Source organism: Saimiri boliviensis, chromosome 3 (assembly GCF_048565385.1).
Source record: "Saimiri boliviensis isolate mSaiBol1 chromosome 3, mSaiBol1.pri, whole genome shotgun sequence".
NCBI classification, from domain to species: Eukaryota; Metazoa; Chordata; class Mammalia; order Primates; family Cebidae; genus Saimiri; species Saimiri boliviensis.
In genome coordinates this window covers 104,521,154-104,540,971 of record NC_133451.1, presented here as the reverse complement: position 1 = coordinate 104,540,971, position 19,818 = coordinate 104,521,154, and the positions used below count along the sequence as shown (strand labels likewise).

The 19,818-nt window shown below is 37.4% G+C and overlaps 1 protein-coding gene across 8 annotated transcripts in view; it reads right to left on the bottom strand.

The window, feature by feature from the left end:
* The window catches only part of ALPK1 (alpha kinase 1), a 151,173-nt gene that overhangs the window by 82,577 nt on the left and 48,778 nt on the right, over positions 1–19,818 (bottom strand). For 2 of the 8 annotated variants that reach the window (XM_074396571.1, XM_074396574.1), the window contains one exon: positions 11,431–11,478. The exons of the other annotated variants lie outside the window; for them this stretch is intronic. The gene's annotated coding sequence lies outside the window, so the exon portion shown is untranslated. The remainder of the gene's footprint in view (positions 1–11,430; positions 11,479–19,818) is intronic. 8 annotated transcript variants of the gene reach the window in all.

Genomic DNA, 19,818 nt, shown 5'->3' with positions numbered 1-19,818 from the left:
TTGGTAACTATAGCCTTATAGTATAGTTTGAAATCAGGTAATGTGATGCCTCCAGATTTGTTCTTTTTGCTTAGTCTTGTTTTGATTATGTGGGCTCTTTTTTGGTTTCATATGAATTTTAGGATTATTTTTTCTAATACAGTTAAGAATTACGGTAGCATTTTGACAGGAATTGCATTGCACTTGTAGACTGCTTTTGGTATTATGGTCATTTTCTACCAGTCCATGAGCATTGGGATATGTTTATATTTGTTTGTGTTGTCTGTGATTTCTTTCAGCAGTGTTTTGTAGTTTTCCTTGTAGAGGACTTTCACCTCCTTGGTTAAGTATATTCCTTAGTATTGATTTTTTTTTTTTGCATCTATTGTAAAAGGGGTTGAGTTCTCAATTTGAATGCAGGGCTACTGATTTGTGTACATTAATTTTGTACCCTGAAACTTTGTTGAATTTATTTACCAGTTCTAGGAGCTTTTTAGATGAGTCATTAGGCTTTTCTATAATGGGTATACAATCATGTCATCAGCTAATGGTGACAATTTGATTTCCCCGTTACCAACTTGGATGCTCTTTATTTCTTTCTCTTGCATTATTGCTCTGGCTAAGACTTTCAGTATGATGTTTAAGAGAAGTGGTGATAGTGGACATCTTTGTCTTCTTCCAGCTCTCAGGGGTAATGCTTTCAACTTTTCCATGTTCAGTATCATGTTGGCTGTCAGTTTATCACAGATGGCTTTTATTACCTTAAGGAATGGCCTTTCTATGCTGATTTTGCTGAGGGTTTTAATTAGAGGTAGTGCTCGACTTATGACCACGGTTGAGACCGCGGAACCGTTGTAACACGATTTGGTCGTAAGTTGAGTAGGCTGTATGTACAGTTGAAATGGTGCACACGGAGATGGTAGTGCTGCCAGAAGCTGGTCTGCACTGTCTTACGCCCAGCTGGGCAATGTTTGCGCTGCCAGACGTGGAGCAGTCATGGCTAGCGATTGTGGTCGTAAAGTCGAATAGTCGTAAGTTGCATAGGTTGTAAGTCGATCAATACCTGTATGAAGTGGTATTGGATTTTGTCAAATGCTTTTTCTGCATCTATAGAGATGATCATGTGATTTTTGTTTTTAGTTCTGTTTATGTGGTGTATCACATTTATTGACTTGTGGATGTTAAACCATCCCTGCATCCCTGATATAAACCCACTTGATCATGGTGCATTATCTTTTTGAAATGCTATTGGATTCTGTTAGCTAGTATTTTGTTGAGGATTTTTGCATGTATGTTCATTGGGGAAATAGGTCTGTAGATTTCTTTTTTGTGTGATGTCTTTTCCTGGTTTTGGTATTATTAGGGAAATACTGGTTTCAGAATATGATTTAGGGAAGATTCCCTCTTTCTCTGTCTTTTGGAATAGTGTTAATAGGATTGGTGCCAATTCTTTTTTGCATGTCTGATAGAATTCAGCTGTGAATCCATCTGGTCCTGGACTTTCAATTTTTGGTTCCTTTAGAATTATCATTTCAATATCACTACTTATTATTGGCCTGTTCTGACTTTCTAATTCTTCCTGTTTTAAATCTAGGAGGGTTGCATATTACCAGGAAATTATCCACCTCCTCTAGGTTTTTTAGTTTATGCATGTAAAGGTGTGCATAGCAGCCTTGAATGATCTTTTGTATTACTGTGGTATCAGTTGTAATATCACCCATTTCTTTTCTAATTAAGCTTATTTGTATCTTCTCTCTTCATTTCTGGGTTAATCTCACTAATGGTTTATCAGTTTTATTTATCTTTTCAAAGAACCAGCTGTTTCATTTAATTTTTTGTATTTTTTTAAAAAAATTAATTTAGTTCTGCTCTGATCTTGGTTATTTCTTTTCTAATACTGGATTTGTACTTGCTTTGTTCTTGTTTTTTCTAGTTCCTTGAGGTGTGACCTTAGATTGTCTATTTATGCTCTTTCAGGCTTTTAGATGTAGGTATTTAATGCTATGAATGTTCCTCTTAGCATTGTGTTTTCTGTATCCCAGAGGTTTTGATAGGTTGTGTCACTATTATCACTCAGTTCAAAGAATTTTTAAATTTCAATCTTGATGTTATTCTTGACCCAATAATCATTTAGTATCAGGTTATTTCATTTTCATGTATTTGCATGGTTTAGATGGTTCCTTTTGGAGTTGATTTCCAATTTTATTCCACTGAGACCTGAAAGAGTACTTGATAAAATTTTGATTTTTAAAAATTTGTTGAGACTTGTTTTGTGGCCTATCATATGGCCTATCTTGGAGAAAGTTCCATGCACTGATGAATAGGATGTATATTCTGTGGTTACTGGGTAGAATGTTCTGTGAATATCTGTGAAGTCCATTTGTTGTAGGGTATAGTTTAAATCCATTGTTGCCTTGTTGACTTTCTGTCTTCATGACCTGTCTACTGTTGTTGGTGGAGTATTGAAGTCCTCCACTATTATTGTGTTGCTGTCTATCTCATTTCTTAGGTCTATCAGTAATTCTTTTATAAATTTGGGAGCGCCAGTGTTAGATACACATATATTTAGGATTGTGATATTTTCCTGTTGGACTAGTCCTTTTATCTTTATATAATATTCCTCTTTTTCTTTTTTAACTGCTGTTACTTTAAAGTTTGTTTTGTCTAATGTAAGAATAGCTATTCTTGCTTATTTTTGATATTCATTTGCATGAAATATCTTTTTCCACCCCTTTACCTTAAGTTCATATGAGTCCTTATGTGGTTGGTGAGTTATTATCTATTCTGCCATTCTTTATCTTTTTTATTTTAGTGAAAAAGTAGCTTTTTATTTCTTTAACAATAAATGTTTCAGACTATGAGGTACTTTACATTTTGTAATCAAATATTCATGCACACATAATCTTTAAATTTAAATTGAATAATATATACACTGATAACTCCTTTTTTGAGCAAATTGATCAAGTTGAGTTTTATTAAATATGTTGCATTTTTTTTTTCAAAGAAAGCGACTTGCATATATTGAAGCCACAGCATTTTCAAAATCAAAATCTGGCATTTTTCCCCATGTTATTCCTCCCAATCCTCCCCACTCCCTCCTGTCCTTCCTCTAGCGCCCCCACCAACAGACCCCAGTGTGCGATGCTCCACTCCCTGCATCCATGTGTTCTCATTGTTTGACACCTACCTATGAGTGAGAACATGGGGTCTTTGATTTTCTGTTCTTGTTTCAGTTTGCTGAGAATAATGGTTTCCAGATTCATCCATGTCCTGACAAAGGGCACAAACTCATCATTTTTTATGACTGCATAGTATTCCATGGTGTATATGTGCCACATTTTTCTTGCCCAGTCTATCATTGATGGGTATTTGGGTTGGTTCCAGGTCTTTGCTATTGTAAACAGTGCCACAATGAACATATGTGTGCATGTGTCTTTATAATAGAATGATTTATAGTTCTTTGGGTATATACCCAGTAATAGGATTGCTGGGTCAAATGGAATTTCTATTTCTAAGTCCTTAAGGAATCACCACACTGTCTGCCACAATGATTGAACTAATTTACACTCCCCCCAACAGTGTAAAAGTGTTCCTATTTCTCCATGTCCTCTCCAGCATCTGTTGTCTCCAGATTTTTTTAATCATCTCCATTCTAATTGGCATGAGATTATACGTGAATGTGGTTTTGATTTGCATTTCTCTAATGACCAGTGATGATGAACATTTTTTCATATGTTTGTTGGCCTCATAGATGTCTTCTTTTGAAAAGTGTCTGTTCATATCCTTCTCCCACTTTTGAATGGGTTTGTTTGTTTGTTTTCTTATAAATCTGTTTTAGTTCTTTGTAGATTCTGGAAATCAGCCCTTTGTCAGATTGGTAGATTGCAAGAATTTTTTTCCCATTCTGTTGGTTGCTGGTTCACTCTAATGATTGTTTCTTTTGCTGTGCAGAAGCTCTGGAGTTTAATTAGATCCCATTTTTCTATTTTGGCTTTTGTTGCCAATGCTTTTGGTATTTTAGTCATGAAGTCCTTGCCTACGCCTACATCCTGAATTGTTTTGCCTATGTTTTCTTCTAGTGTTTTTATGGTATTAGGTCTTATGTTTAAATCTTTAATCCATCTGGAGTTAATTTTAGTGTAAAGTGTCAGAAAGGGGTCCAGTTTCTGCTTTCTGCACACTGCTAGCCAGTTTTCCCAATACCATTTATTAAACAGGGAATCCTTTCCCCATTGCTTGTTTTTGTGAGGTTTGTCAAAGATCTGATGTTTGTACATGTGTGGTGTTGCCTCCGAGGCCTCTGTTCTGTTCCATTGGTCTATATCTCTGTTTCGGTACCAGTACCATACTGTTTTCATTACTGTTGCCTTGTAGTATAGTTTGAAGTCAGGTAGCATATGCCTCCAGCTTTGTTCTTTTTGCTTAGGATTGTCTTGGCTATGTGGGCTCTCTTTTGGTTCCATATGAAGTTTAAGGTTGTTTTTTCCAGTTTTGTGAAGAAGGTCATTGGTAGCTTGATGGGGATAGCATTGAATCTGTAAATTACTTTCGGCAGTATGGCCATTTTCATGATATTGATTCTTCCTAACCTTGAGCATGGAATGTTTCTCCATTTGTTTGTGTCCTCTCTTATTTCCTTGAGTTCTTTTTATTTTTTCTATTAGATTGGCTTAATTTGAAAGCTTTCCCTTTAGCTCTGAAGTTCTTCTACTTGTTTAATTCTGTTGCTGAGACTTTCCAGTGCATTATACATTTCTCTAAGCATGTCCTTGATTTATAGAAGTTGTGACTTTTTTATTTATGCTATTTCACTTCAGATTTTTTCATTACCATCTTTTATTTTTTTTATTTCTTTAATTTGGACTTCACCTTTCTCTGATGCCTCCTTGATTGGCTTAATAATTGATCTTCTGAATTATTTTTCTGGCAATTCAGAAATTTTGTCTTGGTTTGGATCCACTGTTGGTGAGCTAGTGTGATCTTTTGGGGGTGACAAAGAACTTTGTTTTCTCATATTACCAGAATTGTTTGTACGGTTCCTTCTCATTTGGTTCGAGTATGTCAGAGGGAAGATCTGGGATTCAGATTGCTGTTCAGATTCCGTTGTCTCATGGGTGCTCCCTTGATATGAGGCTCTCCTCCTTCTCCTAGGAATTGGGCTTCCTGAGAACCAGACTGCAGTGATTGTTATTGTTCTTCTTGATCTAGTCACCCAGCAGAGCTACTGGGAAGTGTCTGCAAGGAGACTGTGATGTGATTCATCTTCAGGCCTCTCAGCCATGAATACCAGCACTTGCTCCAGTGCAGTGAGGGCCCTTGATTGTGTTTTTGTTTAGTGCACTGGTTTTGTGTTCATTGGCCTCCAGCCAGGAGGTAGCACTTTCAAGAGTACATCAGCTGTGGTTGTATGGTGAGGATGCAAACTTGCCCTAGAGTCAGTCAGTGGGTAGAGCCATAGAGCTCCCAAGAGAGTGTGCCCTTTGTCATCCCTACCAGGGCAGGTAGTGAAAGACCATTAGATGGGGGTGGGGTTAAGCATGTCTAAGCTTAAACTCTCCTTGGCCAAGGCATGCTGTAGCTGCTGTGGGGATGGGAATCTGGTTCCCAGGCCAGTGGAGTTAAACTCACAGGGGATTAACTCTGCCTCTGCTGCATTACACACACAGGTCACTAGAGAAGTAGGGGGAGTGCCAGCAGCCATGGGCCTCACCCCGCTTCCAGGCAGCCTACAGCCCTAAAGGCCAGTCTTACTCCCACTGTGCCTCTTCCCCAACAGCACCGAGTTTACTTCCAGGCAGCCAGTGAACAGGGCTGAGAACTTGTCACAGGCTACAAGCTTTCCAGTTGAGAAAGCAAGCTGACTCACAGTTCCTCAGTTGTCCCACAGAGTCTGCAGAGGCCATCTACCTCCATCAAAGGCTCTGTGGATTATCTCGGCTTTCTTGTTATGTTCCTGTGGTAGTTCTTGGAATAAAACTTCACAATGTGGATCTTTGCATGCGGTTCTGTCTTTCTGAGTGGGAGCTGCAGGTTAGTCCTGCCTCCTATCCACCATTTTCTGCTTATCTCTTTTTTAAATTATTTTCAATCCATGGTTGGCTGAGTCTGTGGATGTGCAAACTAAGAATAGGGAGGGCCAACTGTAATCAAAATACTCAGGATCCTCAAGCAAATTAATATCCATATATAGGAACACTGCAATGAACCTATGGAACACCAAAGATAGAATCAAACAAGTAGAAGAAAGAACTTCAGAACTTGAAGACAAGGTTTTCGAATTAAACCAATCTGACAGACAAAGAAAAAAGAATTTTTAAAACAATGAACAGAGCCTCCAAGAAGTTTGGAATTATGTTAAAGGACTAAACCTACAAATAATTGGTGTTCCCAAGGAAGAAGAGAAATCTAAAAGTTTGGAAAATATATTTCAGGGAATAATCAGAGAATACTTCCCTGGACTTGGTAGAGATCTAGACATTAAAATACAAGAAGCTCAAAGAACAACTGGGACACCTGGGAAACTTATTGCAAAATGAGTATCACCTAGGCACATAGTCATCAGGTTATCTAAAGCCAGGACGAAGGAGAGAATCTTATGAGCTCTGAGGCAAAAGCATCAAGTAATCTCTTAAGGGCCAACTGTAAACAAAATACTCAGGATCCCCAAGCAGGATAAATAATAAACTAATATCCATATATAGAAATACCATAATGAAGCCATGGAACACCAAAGACATAGATGATCTTTAAAGCAGCTAGAGAGAAAAGACAAATAACTTTCAAAGAAACAACAATGGGCTTACAGTTGCTTACTTAAAAGCAACAATGTAAACAAGAATACAACAAAAGAGTATCTTTCATATGCTGGGGAAGAAAACCTGCCAAATAAAGGTATTTTAAAAGAAACACCAATAGATCATCACTAAAACAAATTTCTAAAGTATGGACTTTAGAGAGAAGAAATATCATTGATCAAGGGCTTGAGAGTCAAGTAGAACTAATAAGCAAAAAAACTTGTAGATTATTGGCAAAATCTAAGCAAACATTGATTGTATTAAAGCTACAACAATAATGAGGTATTGAAGAGATTTCTGCACTCCCATATTCATGGCAGCATTATTCACAATAGCCAAGATATGGAACCAACCTAAATTTCCATCAAGGATAAATGGATAAAGAAAATGTCATATATATACACAATGGAATATTACTCAGTTTTAGAAGGAAATCCTGTCATCTGCAACAACATGGATGATCCTGGAGGATCATGTTATGTTACGTGTAGTAAGACAGATACAGAAAGACAAATAGCATATGATCTCACATATATGTGAAGTTTAAAAATGTTGAATTCATAGACACATAGAGCAGCATGGAGCTACTAGGAGATGTGGGGATGGGGACAGGGACTGGGGAGAAGTTGGTCAAACTATACAAAATTTCAGTTAGAGAGAAATGAACTCAAGAGGTCTGTTGTATCTGGTGACTGTAGTTAATAACAATGTATTGTATGCTTGCAAATTGCTAAGAGAGTAGATTTTAAGTGTTCTCAACACAGTGTGATAAATATGTAAGGCAATATATATGTTAATTAGCTTGACGTAGTCATGCCACAATGTATTCATATTTCAAAACATCATATTGTACACTGTATACAATTTTATTTGTTAACCAAATCAGTACATAATAATAAGCAAAGTAGATATATATATATAAGCAGCATTTAAATCATGAGGAGAGTAATTGAAATCAAAGTATTTTAAGATAAAGATCAGGAGGAGGGAAGGCATTAACTTTAGATTGTGATAAAATTTCTAAGATAATCTCTAAAAATTGAAATAAAACATATAACTTTGAAACTAGCAGAAGGACAAAAGTGAAAGGAAGAAAATATCTGAAAAGAAGGCAGGAAAAATAGAAAAAAAATAAGGAAGAGTCAGAATAAATATGAACACAAAATAAGATGGTGGAAATTACTTTAAGTATATCAATATTTTCAGTAAGTATAAATTAACTAAATACTATAAAAGTTGAAGGGGGATTAAAAATAGCTATATGAATTTTGCTAAATGATTTTTGCCAAAGCATAAGAATACAAAAGGAATACAGAAATAATACTGAGAAATGGAAAGTGATATATTAGAAAAACACTAACTGAAAGAAACTTGAGGTAGCCATGTTAATATAAGACAAAATAGACTTTAAGGCGAAGAGCATTGGTAGAAATAAAAAGATAACAATGACATATGATTCGGTTCACCAGGAAGGAAGGCATGGCTAGTCTAACCTTATATGCATCTAGTAGTATAGCTTTAATACATATGAAGCAAAAATGGAAAGAACCATAAAGAAAAATATGCTAATTCATAATTATAGCAGGAAAATGTAACACATATCTCAGAAACTAATATGCTAAGTAGACCAAAAACCAGTAATGATATAATTGATTTGATCAACACAATTAACAAACTTGATCTAATAGATATTTGTGAAACAATATTATCAACAGTTGAAGAATATACATTATTTTCAAGCATACCTGGAACATTTACACGAGTTTAACACCTTGTGTACCTTAAAGCAAATCCTAACAAATTTCAAAGGATTACTATCATACAGATGGCATTGTGTGACCAAAAACTAATTCAATAATAAAAAGATGACTAGGAGAAAAACCCATACATGAAACTTTAAAAATGAACTTCTAAGTAAATTATAGGTCAAAGAAATAATCATGAAAAGTCAAAAATATTATAATGGAATGACAAATACTACCTATCAAATGTGTACATTCAAAGTAGAATGTAGAATTCAAAGTAGAATTTCAATAAAGAGAATAATGGAAACATTGTATGGCAATAAATTTGAAAACTGTGATAAAATGAGGAATTCTTAACAAAAATATATCTTAATAGAAATCAAGATTAAGAAGAAATAGAAATCTTGTGTAGTCTTATAATCTTACAGAATTTTAATCAATAGTTGAAAAGCTTCCTACAAAGAAAATATCAGGAACGTATAGTTATACCAACAAAATTTTACAAATTACAACCCAAAAAATCTAACTTTAGGCAAAATAAATTTGCAACAAATGCTTAGAAAATGTAACTTAATAAAAATATACCATTTGTAATGGCACAAAATATGTAAAGTATAAAGATAATATATATTAAGTGTCTGAGAGTAATTCTAATAGGTGCACAAGACTTTCAGAGAAAAAAATTATAACATTTACTTAACTGAAAGACATGAGGAGATATTCTGTGTTTGTGGCTGGGAAAACTCAACATTATTAAGATTTTGATTTTCTTCGAATTTATCTGTAACTTTAATGAAACTCCAGTCAAAATCAACAGTTCTGTTTGTGTATGTGTGTCTTGCTGTGTGACCTAACAAGGTGATTCTAAAATTTATATGGAAAAACAGTTAAAGAATAATAAAGACATTTTTGATGAAAAATATTGAGAAGAGCACAGTGTTATACCAAATGTCAATAATCAATAAATTAATATATAATTAAATAATATAAAAGTTATTGGCACTTAGAAAAATTGATTGTACAGTCCAGGCATGGTGGCTCATGCCTGTAATCCCAGCACTTTGGGAGGCCAAGGTGAGCAGATCACTTGGGGCCAGGAGTTTGAGACCAGCCTGGACAACATGGCAAAATCCTGTCTCTTCTAAAAAAACACAAAAGTTAGCTGGGTATGGTGGCTCATGCCTATAATCCCACCTACTCAGGAGACTGAGGCTTGAGAATCACTTGAACAGGGGGAGGCAGAGGCTACAGTGAGCCAAGATCATACTATCATGCTCCATCCCCTGGGTGACAGAGGAAGACTCTGTATGGAAAAATAAAGAGGAATAAGAAGGAGGAGGAGGAGGAGGAGGAGGAGGGGAGGAGGAGGAGGAGGAGGAGAAAGAAGAAGAAAGAGAAGGAGAAAGAGAAGGAGAGGGAGAGGGAAAGGGAAAGGGAGAGGGAGGAGAAGGAGGAGGAAGAGGAAGAGGAAGAAGAAGGGGAAGGGGAGGGGGGAGGAGGAAGAGGAAGAATAAGAATTGACCTTACAAATAAAATAGGGAGTCCAGCAGAGACTTACATATATATGGAAACTTGATTTATTACAGAGCTTGATATATGGCATTGAGTTAATTGCTTATTTATTTATTTTAAATCAATATTAAATGTGAAAGACATTTAAAATCAATATTTAAATGTGAAAGACAAAACTGCACAATGTGTAAAAGAATATCTAATAGAGAATACCCTTATCATCTTTCAGTAGAAAAAATTTGTTAAGCCCTTGCAAAAACCAAGCAAATCATAAGGGAAAAGATTATAATTAAAGATAAACTTCTGATTAGTAAAATGACACCATAAAAAATAAGTGGAAAGAAAAATCACAAACTGTGAGACAGTATTCATAGCTTTGGTAGCTGACAAAAGATTTCTACCCTGAATATGTAAAGATTTTCTGTAAATCAATGAGGAAAAGACCAAGCACATAGTAAGAAAAGAATAGACAAAAGAGTTGAACAGACGCTTCACAGGAGAAGAAATGTGAATGGTTAATAAACATATGAAAAGTGTCCGACCTCATTAGTAATCAGGAAACACAAGTTCAAACGACAATGGAAAACCCTTTACAACTTCTTCTTTTTTTTTTTTTTTTTCAGACAGAGTCTCACTCTGTTGCCCAGGTTGGAGTACAGTGGCATGATCTCAGCTCACTGCAACCTCCGTCTCCCAGGTTCAAGTGATTCTCCTGCCTCAGCCTCTGAGTAGCTGGGATTACAGGCCTGTGTCAGCATGTCTAGCTAATTTTTTGTATTTTTAGTTGAGATGGGGTTTTGCCATGTTGGCCAGGCTGGTCTTGAGTTCCTGACCTCAGGTGATCCACAAAGGGTGTGGTGGCTCATGCCTGTAATCTCAGCCTCACAAAGTGCTGAAATTACAGGCATGAGCCACCACAGCTGGCCCTTTCACAATTTGTTGACTGAAACAAACAACTGAAAAAAAAATTAACTAACCATCATCAAGAATAGCCAGTGCTAGTTACTCCAAGTAACCATTATTGGAACCTACAGTTTGGCACTATCCAGTAAAATCAAAGATACACAGACACTGACATAGTGTCTACTGCTAAGTATATACACTAATTTAGAAAAATTCTCGTATCTGTGTCTAGGGGCTATGTATAAGAATCTTCATAGTGACACAATTTGTAATAGCAAACAAACAAAAGGAAACAAACCATATGTCCTTCATGGGGAGAGTGGATTCGAAAATTGAAGTATGGCCAGGTGTGGTGCTCACCCCTGTAATCCCAGCACTTTGGGATGCTGGGTCAGGCAGATTGCTTGAGCCCAGGAGTTCAAGACCAGCCTGAATAACATGGAAAAATTCCATCCCTACAAAAAATACAAAAATTAACCAGGTGTCTTGGCATGTACCTGTGGTCCCGGATACTCAGGAGGCGGAGGTGGGAGGATATCTTGAGCCTGAGAGGAGGAAGTTGCAGTGAGCTGAGATTGCACCACTGCAGTCCAGTTCAGCCTTGGTGATAGAGTGAGATCCTATCTCAAAAATAAGAAAAAGTAAAGGAAAAGAAAAGAAAGGAGGGAAGGAAGGAAGGAAGGGAGGGAGGGAGGGAGAGAAAGAAGGGAAGGAAGGAGGAAGAAAGAAAGAGAAAGAAAGAAAGAAAGAAAGAAAGGAAGGAAGGAAGGAAGGAAAAGAAAGAGAAAGGAAGGAAGGAAGAGAGAAAGAAAAGAAAGAAAGAAGACAAAAATTGAAGTACATTCTTACCTGGAAAAAATAAGAAACAAATGAGTAACTTATATTTACATATAGCAACATGGGTAAATCTTAGAAGTATAAAAAGTAGTCGCAGAGGAATGCACGTATAAAATTTACAAAGATTATAAACAAACAATATATTGTTACAGGATACAAATATACAGTTGGCCTTTTGTATCTGTGGGTTCCACATTTATGAATTCAACCAACTGTGCATCAAAATATTTTTAAAAATAACAATATCACAATAAAATAATACAAAAAAATACAATATAGCAATTATTTACATAGCATTTACATTGTATTAGGTATTACAAGTAACCTGGAGATTATTTAAAGTATATGAGTAAGCATGTGTGTAGGTTATATGCAAATATTATGCCATTTTCTATAATATCAGAGACTTGAGCATCTGAGAATTTTGGTATCCTAGGGATCCTAGAACCAATCCCCCATGGATACCAAGGGATGACTGTACAGAGTAAAACTATAAAGACAAGTAATGATTAACTAAAACTCAGAATTGAGGATTTTTTGAGGTGAGCAGGAAGAAGATGGAAAGGAGGTACGTGGAGGAGTCTTCAAAGTAGTGGTATGTTTTTCTATTTAAATCGATGGCTTGGTCTATGGGGATTCATCATGTTTCATGCATATCACATCTATTTTATAAATTCTTCATAGTGATTCAACATTTGATGGAAATACTAAAAAGAATAAATGAAAACTCAAGCCTGGAAGTATTGGATAGGTAATGAATATCATTTATTGCTTTTAGGGTTGGAACCAGTGGCTCCATTGAGAGGTGATAAAAGATACATCCTTTCAGAGAAGGGAGAGGCAGTTGCACAGGAAATTCTAGACAGAATAGGATTTGGAATTTCTGCAGGGAGAATTGAATAAAAGAATTCTCGTTGGAGAATGGCATGAACAGAGACTGTGAGGAGGAGATTCTCATCTTATGTTGGGGATCCATGGTAAACATAGTCTATTGAGATAATTGATGATATATAAGCAGTTTGAACCATTAGTTTGAGAAACACTAGATTGCCAAGAAATTCAACTTATCTTTTCATTCCATTTACATAGGAAATGAAATAAAAGGCTAGGTGCGGTAGCTCATGTCTGTAATCCCAGCACTTTGGAAGGTCAAGGCTGGCAGATTACCTGAGGTCAGACGTTCAAGACCAGCCTCGTCAACATGGCAAATTCCCATTTCTACTAAAAGTACAAAAATTAGCCAGGCATGGTGGCATGCACCTGTAATCTCAGCTGCCTAGGAAGCTGAAGCAGGAGAATTGCTTGAACCCGGGAAACAGAGGTTGCAGTGAGCCGAGATCATGCCACTGCACTTGAGCCTGGGTGACAGAGCAAGCCTCTGTAAAAAAGAAAATGAAAAAAAAAAAAAGTGTCTGATTTTTTTTTTTAAGCAAAGTATATTTTAGGAAATTCTGTAAGTGGAAATGAAGGTCTTTGCTATGTTTCTTTCATATCAGCACTTACAGATGGAGGACCACACCTTATTAAAACGGGAAATTGGATGCGAAAGCTGTCCCTTCCCTCTATCTCTCTTGCCATTGTGTCCCACCCGCCCCTCTCCTGTTAACTGCAGCTGAACGTGTTTACCAAACTTGACTTCTCAAGAAAGTGCAATGAGAGTGTTCCAGGTCATGAATGGGTTACCTCCCGGCCTGAAGAAGAAAAAAGAGGAAAAAGAGAAGGCCATCATTGCAGAGGCTGCCGCTCATACTCTCCGGCTACAGTTACCCACTCCATCAGCCATGGTGACATCTGATGAACTATTAGCCTGGCCCACATGGCTGGAAGAGCAACATCTCAGGTCAAGGTGAGTCAAGCCTGCCATCTGGTCCTGGCTCCAGGCTCCTGCACTGATGACTTCAAAATGGTACTTGCAGGAGAGTTGCCTTTGAATTTCTGCACCCCAAATGAGAGAAAATTTTCATAAACTCTAAAGAGCCTTCAACTTGCGATATATTCTCTGAGAGGCCAATAGAGTCCACCTATATTCTAGGTAAAGAATTTGAGCCATGGAGGTGAAGAAGCAGGAGTAAGCCGAGTAACTTCCAAAAGTTATTACACGGAGAAGATCAGTATAAGAGTGCAGAGTCCTGACTTGTCCTGAAAACACATGGTCAGTTTTCTTCCCACTAAATTATATCAGAGATCTGGAGAGAAACTCAGCAAGAGTAATTTTGGTGGAAGAGAAATAGTTTATCTTCAGAAGAAGAAATGGAGTAGCCTTGATCATTTAGTCTGTGTTACAGTGGGTGAGGCAACAGAAATGTTCTATTACACCAACAGAGTCAGAGTGTCAAAACTGCTGCATATCTCCAGGGATGGAACAGGAGGAGGGAAGGTCCAGATGTTGGTGTGGTACATACATTAAAATGGCATGAAGCATATTGTAATAAAAAATTTCCGGGGCTGTGAAGCTTTGTATTATTTTGATAAGATGAGGAAGTGCAGATTAAGGATCATTTTGCAACAGAGTATTTTCAAATCGCTATTTATAATTTTCACAGCCAGAAAAGTTAATTTATTTTGCATAGAACTATTTTGAAGTTAGAGATAGACCACAAAGGAGCAGTCTATCTTGGAGAAACAGGATGTGGAGGCTCTGAAATAACAGGAGCAGAAAAATGAAGATGCTGAAATGAAGAATTGTGGTTTTGTTGTCTTGGTTATCTATAAGCAGTTGAGTTAAGCACACACACTTTGCACTGAGGCTTCCTAGGTTTACATTTCTGCTGCTTACTAGCTGAGTAGCTTTAGGCAAATCATGTCTCAGTTTTCTCATCTGTAAAAAGAGTTTGACTGAGCCCTGTGGCTCATGCCTGTAATTCCAGCACTTTGGGAGGCCAAGGCGGTCAGATCACCTGAGGTCAGGAGTTCAAGACCAGCCTGACCATCATGGAGAAACCCCGTTTCTACTAAAAATATAAAATTAGCCAGGTGTAGTGGTACATGCTTGTAATCCCAGTACTCAGAAGGCTGAGGCAGGAGAATTACTTGAACCCCAGGAGGTAGAGGTTGCAGTGAACTGTGATTGTGCCATTGCACTCCAGCCTGAACAACAAGAGTGAAACTCCATCTCAAAAAAAAAAAAAAGTTATAATAGGATCAATCTCACAGTTTTATAGGCATCAACTGATTAACATATGCAAAACACAAAAAATTGCCTATCACCTAGTAAGTGCTTCATAGTTATCAGTTATTGCTATCAATAAAGTTTTCAAGAAATGAAATTTTATTTTTTAAGAGGTCATCCAATCTCTCCTAGTTTACTCTGTTTCAATTTGGTTTCCTCGTTGCCTTCATTAACATTTAGGTTTTTGAAAAAGAAAATTGCTTGACTACACAAAGTCTTCAGGTTCCTGATATTTTTCCAGAATAAAGCCATGTAATATTAGGTTGATGCAAAAGTAATTGCGGTTTTTGTCATTGGGATTATCACCTAAATAATTACCGGATTCGTATTCAATTAATGACTAGAAATTCTGTTCGAGAATTGCAATGTTATGTCCAAACATTTATTAGACTTTTTCAGGGAAAAAGATGTGAATTTTATTTGCTTAAAACAAGACAAAAAACAAAACAAAAACCACATCCAGCCAACTTGGTTTCATCAGCTGATTGCCTCCAGGCATTCTGTCGGCCTCTGTCTGAGGTGTCAGAGAAGTGGGCCCTGAAGTGGCTGAGAGGAAAGAAGAGCCCCCATCGGATTACAGATCAGACAGAAACACCCCCAGCCCCTCATCTTCTCCTTTGCTGGGAGACACACACAAAGCTCTTTATTTATTTTATACTTAAAATGTCAAAGGCGCCTGGGGGTGGGCCTCTGGCCTGGGGACTGGCAGACCACACTCCTGGGCTGACATAATGAAAGTCCACCATGTGGCTGTGTGATTCACAGTGTGTGCATGTCACCAGCAGCCGATGGGTCTTGGCAGGGAGCCTCCTACTGGCTTGGGAACAAATAGGACTTGCATGTCCTGGAATAGCAGGGAGACCGTGATGGAGACCCGCCTGGATGTCCGCACACTTTGCGGGCACAAAGGCAACAAACACCCACAAGCCAAGCTATTCACAGAATGACGACTAAGTACAGCCCAGCAGCAAGGGACTCTGTAGGACGAGCAGTTGGCAGCAGGATTCTACTAGTCCTGCCTGATCTTAAGGAGAACAAACCCAAAACATAATCTGGAAAGACAAGATAGCACATTTAATTTTTTGTTGACTTACCTCTTGACACAGCTCCTAAGTGCCTCACAGTGTGCACAAAGCACAGAAGCCATGGTGTAGCTAGTCCTCAGAGCCAAACAGACTTGATTAGAAAGCCAGGCCTTCTTCTATTCATTCTATAACTTGCCGTTTTAAGACCCTTAAACTTAAAACTGAAATTCTGAATTTGAGAATCAAGAACTAGATCTCACCAGGCTGATTTGGAAAATGAGCACCGTTTTAGACTTTCAGGATTCTATGCTTCCTGGAAGAGTTCTGTGACTCAGTAAAATGTGGCTCCGACGCTGAGCAAATGTGCTCAGAGCGCCGATCACCTGGCTTCGGGGATGACTATTGTTTTTGAACCACTCCACTCACTTTCTTTGGTAGCTCTTCAAGCGGAAGGGCTCTCATTTTCACCTTTCTCTAATAAGGAGGCTGGCGATCTGAGACTTAGTGTTAATTCTATTCTTTGCTTTTAGCTAATGAAGGAATATTTGCCAGTATAGAGCTAACAATGTGATACAGGAAATTTTTTTTAAAATGAGTAAATCAAAATAGCCAAGTGAAACACATTAGCTTTTACACATCTATGACTGGCAAAAAAATAGTGTTTGTTTCCTGCTCTTTCCTTAATGCCTGGCTTTAATAGCTAACTTGGAAGTTTAATGCATCAAGTAAGATGTGCTGTATCTGTAAACTCCTCAGTGGTACTTAATCATTTACTGAGTATCCCTTGTATACATATTTGGTATTTGGAAGGTTACCAGAGAAACAAAAGAGATATTTTCAACCCACAAAAACAACTTCATTTGAGAAGTGAACATAATTATAATAATTCAACGTGTAAAAAATTCCAAAGCAACATTCTGACCCACAGGATGAGTTTACTTAAATTTAGGAAAGTTGGAAAATTCATTCCATCCCTCCTACTATTATACTATTTGAAACAAAAGGTATTTATTATTAGATCTTGACAAAGAAAATGAAACTGGGTTGATTATCTCACCTTTTTTTTTTTTTTGAGATGAAATCTCACTCTGTGGCCAAGGCTGGAGTGCAGTGGCACCATCTCTGCTCACTGCAACCTCGGCCTCCCAGGTTCAAGCAATTCTCCTGCCTCAGCCTCCCAAGTAGTTGGGATTACAGGTGTGCACCACCACACCAAGCTAATTTTTGTATTTTTAGTAGAAATGGGATTTTGCCATGTTGGCCAGGGTGGTATTGAACTCCTAACCTCAAATAATCCACCCACCTCAACCTCCCAAAGTGCTAGGATTACAGGCATGAGCCACCACACCCAGCCTATGATCTCACTTTTATAAGATTACAGTGAGGAAGGTAGCAAGGAATATGGTTCCCATTGAAGGTAATGTCAAAAGTTCAGTGATTTGTCAAAGTTCAAACAGCAACTTGCTAGAATTATGTTCCAGGAGTTAGACGTAAACTTTTAAGGCCACTGTGGTTTTACATGAGACCACTCTGTGTCCTACTTTCTGTGGGGAAGAAACTGATCATCATACTGACAAGCAGAAATTATTGTTTTAGCAGAATGCTGATTCTATGAGAGAAATGTATATTGTAGTCTATTTAAAGACACGACTCTTAGGGTTGATTCTCAAATTTTAAAACACTGAAACAGCCACTGCTGTATTTTTCCTGGGGAAAAAGTATCTTAATTTTGACCTTATTTGAGCTACAGTATAATTCCAGAGGGACAAATGAAGGGGAAGAAAAGAACTGATGAGGTCTAAGTGGTGATTGCATTTATAGATTAATCCTGACAGGAAGCAAATACGTCTCCTCCTGGGAGGCCCCAGTGTAGTCAACTGAGAAGTGGGGTCCTTATTTATGAGAACAGTGGACCTTTACTATTACAACACACATTTTAATTACTTTAAGTGAAAGATTATTTTTGCGGGTAGGAAGCTTAAAAAGTAAATACTGTATACTGTTGTTAGTTTTTTGACGTTGGTTAGGTGTGCAATCTTCTATTCTTAACACTGTTTCATTCAGCAATTTGTCTTACCCTGAAATCATAATGGAAAGATAGTATATGCTTAAGAAAGCATTTCACATGCCAAGGCCTGCAAGGCCCCAAGTGGGGAAAGAATGGGCCCAATGACTGGTTGGCAGCATGGCCCCAGTGCAATTTCACTTCCGTCTGTTTTATATGATGGCCATCCACATAAAATTTCAATGAAGCCAATAAGTTCGGAAAACGCTTATCCAAATGAATCAGTGAAGATGGAGTAGGAGCATAATGATGGTGTGATTTTTATTCTTCAACAAACAGACACATTCTCATTCTAGAAGTTACTACCACATATCACAAAACTTGTCAACCATATAAATCCACGATGAAAGTCATTGAGAGTCCTCATGGAACTGTTGTGTTATGGATGCAAAACAACTGATTTGTAATATGAGACTCAAATAATCAATTTCCTTTTTTAAAAATCAAAGCCCCATGATTTCTGGCTGATAATATATAATAAATGATATTAAGGAATTAGTGTTATTTTTTAAGGTGAGATAAAAGTAGTGTGGTTATATTTAAAAATAGTTCATATCAATCCCAGCACTTTGGGAGGCCGAGGCAGGCAGATCACCTGAGGTCAGGAGTTCGAGACCAGCCGGGCCTATGTGGCAAAACCCCATCTCCACTAAAAACACAGAAATTAGCCAGCTGTGGTGGCTGGCACCTGTAATCTCAGCTACTCAGGAGGCTGAGGCAGAAGAATCACTTGAACCCAAGAGACAGAGGTTGCAGAGAGCTGAGATCACACCATTGTATCACACCAGCCTAGGTGACAAGAGTGAAACTCCGTCTCAAAAAAAAAAAAAAAAAAAAGAGCTCATATCGTTTGGGGATACACTCTGTAATACTTAGCAATGAAGTTATATGAAGTCTGAGATTCATTTCAAGAGAATTTGGGACATGGGGTGGGAAGAAATTAAGGATGTTAATTATTCAAGATTGGCTATGAACTGTTACATCTTAAAGCTACATAAGAGGACATGAAGTTTTTTAATGGGCCCCTCTGCTTTTGTAACAACATATTTGAAATTTTTAATAATAAAATTTTTAAGAATTCTGTTTTTAAGAATTCTATTTTTAAGAATTCTGTTTTGAGGACCACAACAAACAGGAATGGTCTTGATGAATTTTGAGAGGCAGCAAGAGACCATTCTGAAATTATTTTACATCTCCTATTCGCTGGTTTAGAAAAACCAACAAAATTGGGCTATAGCCTCCCTAATATGACCACTACTCTGCAGAACGAAGCTACTACTTTATTCAATTCTGTAATTAAGTCCAGATTATGCATATTTGGAGTCTCTGCTTAATGTGTTACCAACAACATATTGTATTTTTAATCAGGGCCTCATTCCACCTACATCCTCGTCATGTAATACTTCTAGGTTACTGTGCCTCATTGTCTTGTTAGCATGTGCTTAGAAATCACAGCTGAACTTTAGTATTATCTTGGGCAAAATACAAACAAAAAGTTAAATGTGGTGCAAAAATAATCATACCATATACTTCAAAGTCATTAGCATGGGTAAATGAGCATTGTCTATAAAAACACAAGAAGCACGCCCCCTATTAACACTGTCTTGGGAAATCAGAGGCTACAGCTGTGAATGAGCATAGCCCCCTTGCCTTCTTTTCCCAAAACCAGCACACTTTTATTATTCTACTTTCTACAGAATTAAAGTGTTAAACAACTGGAACAAAAATTCCAAACTGTGGGAAAGAAAATCTCCAACTTCACTGATCTTTAAATATATATAAAAAAAAA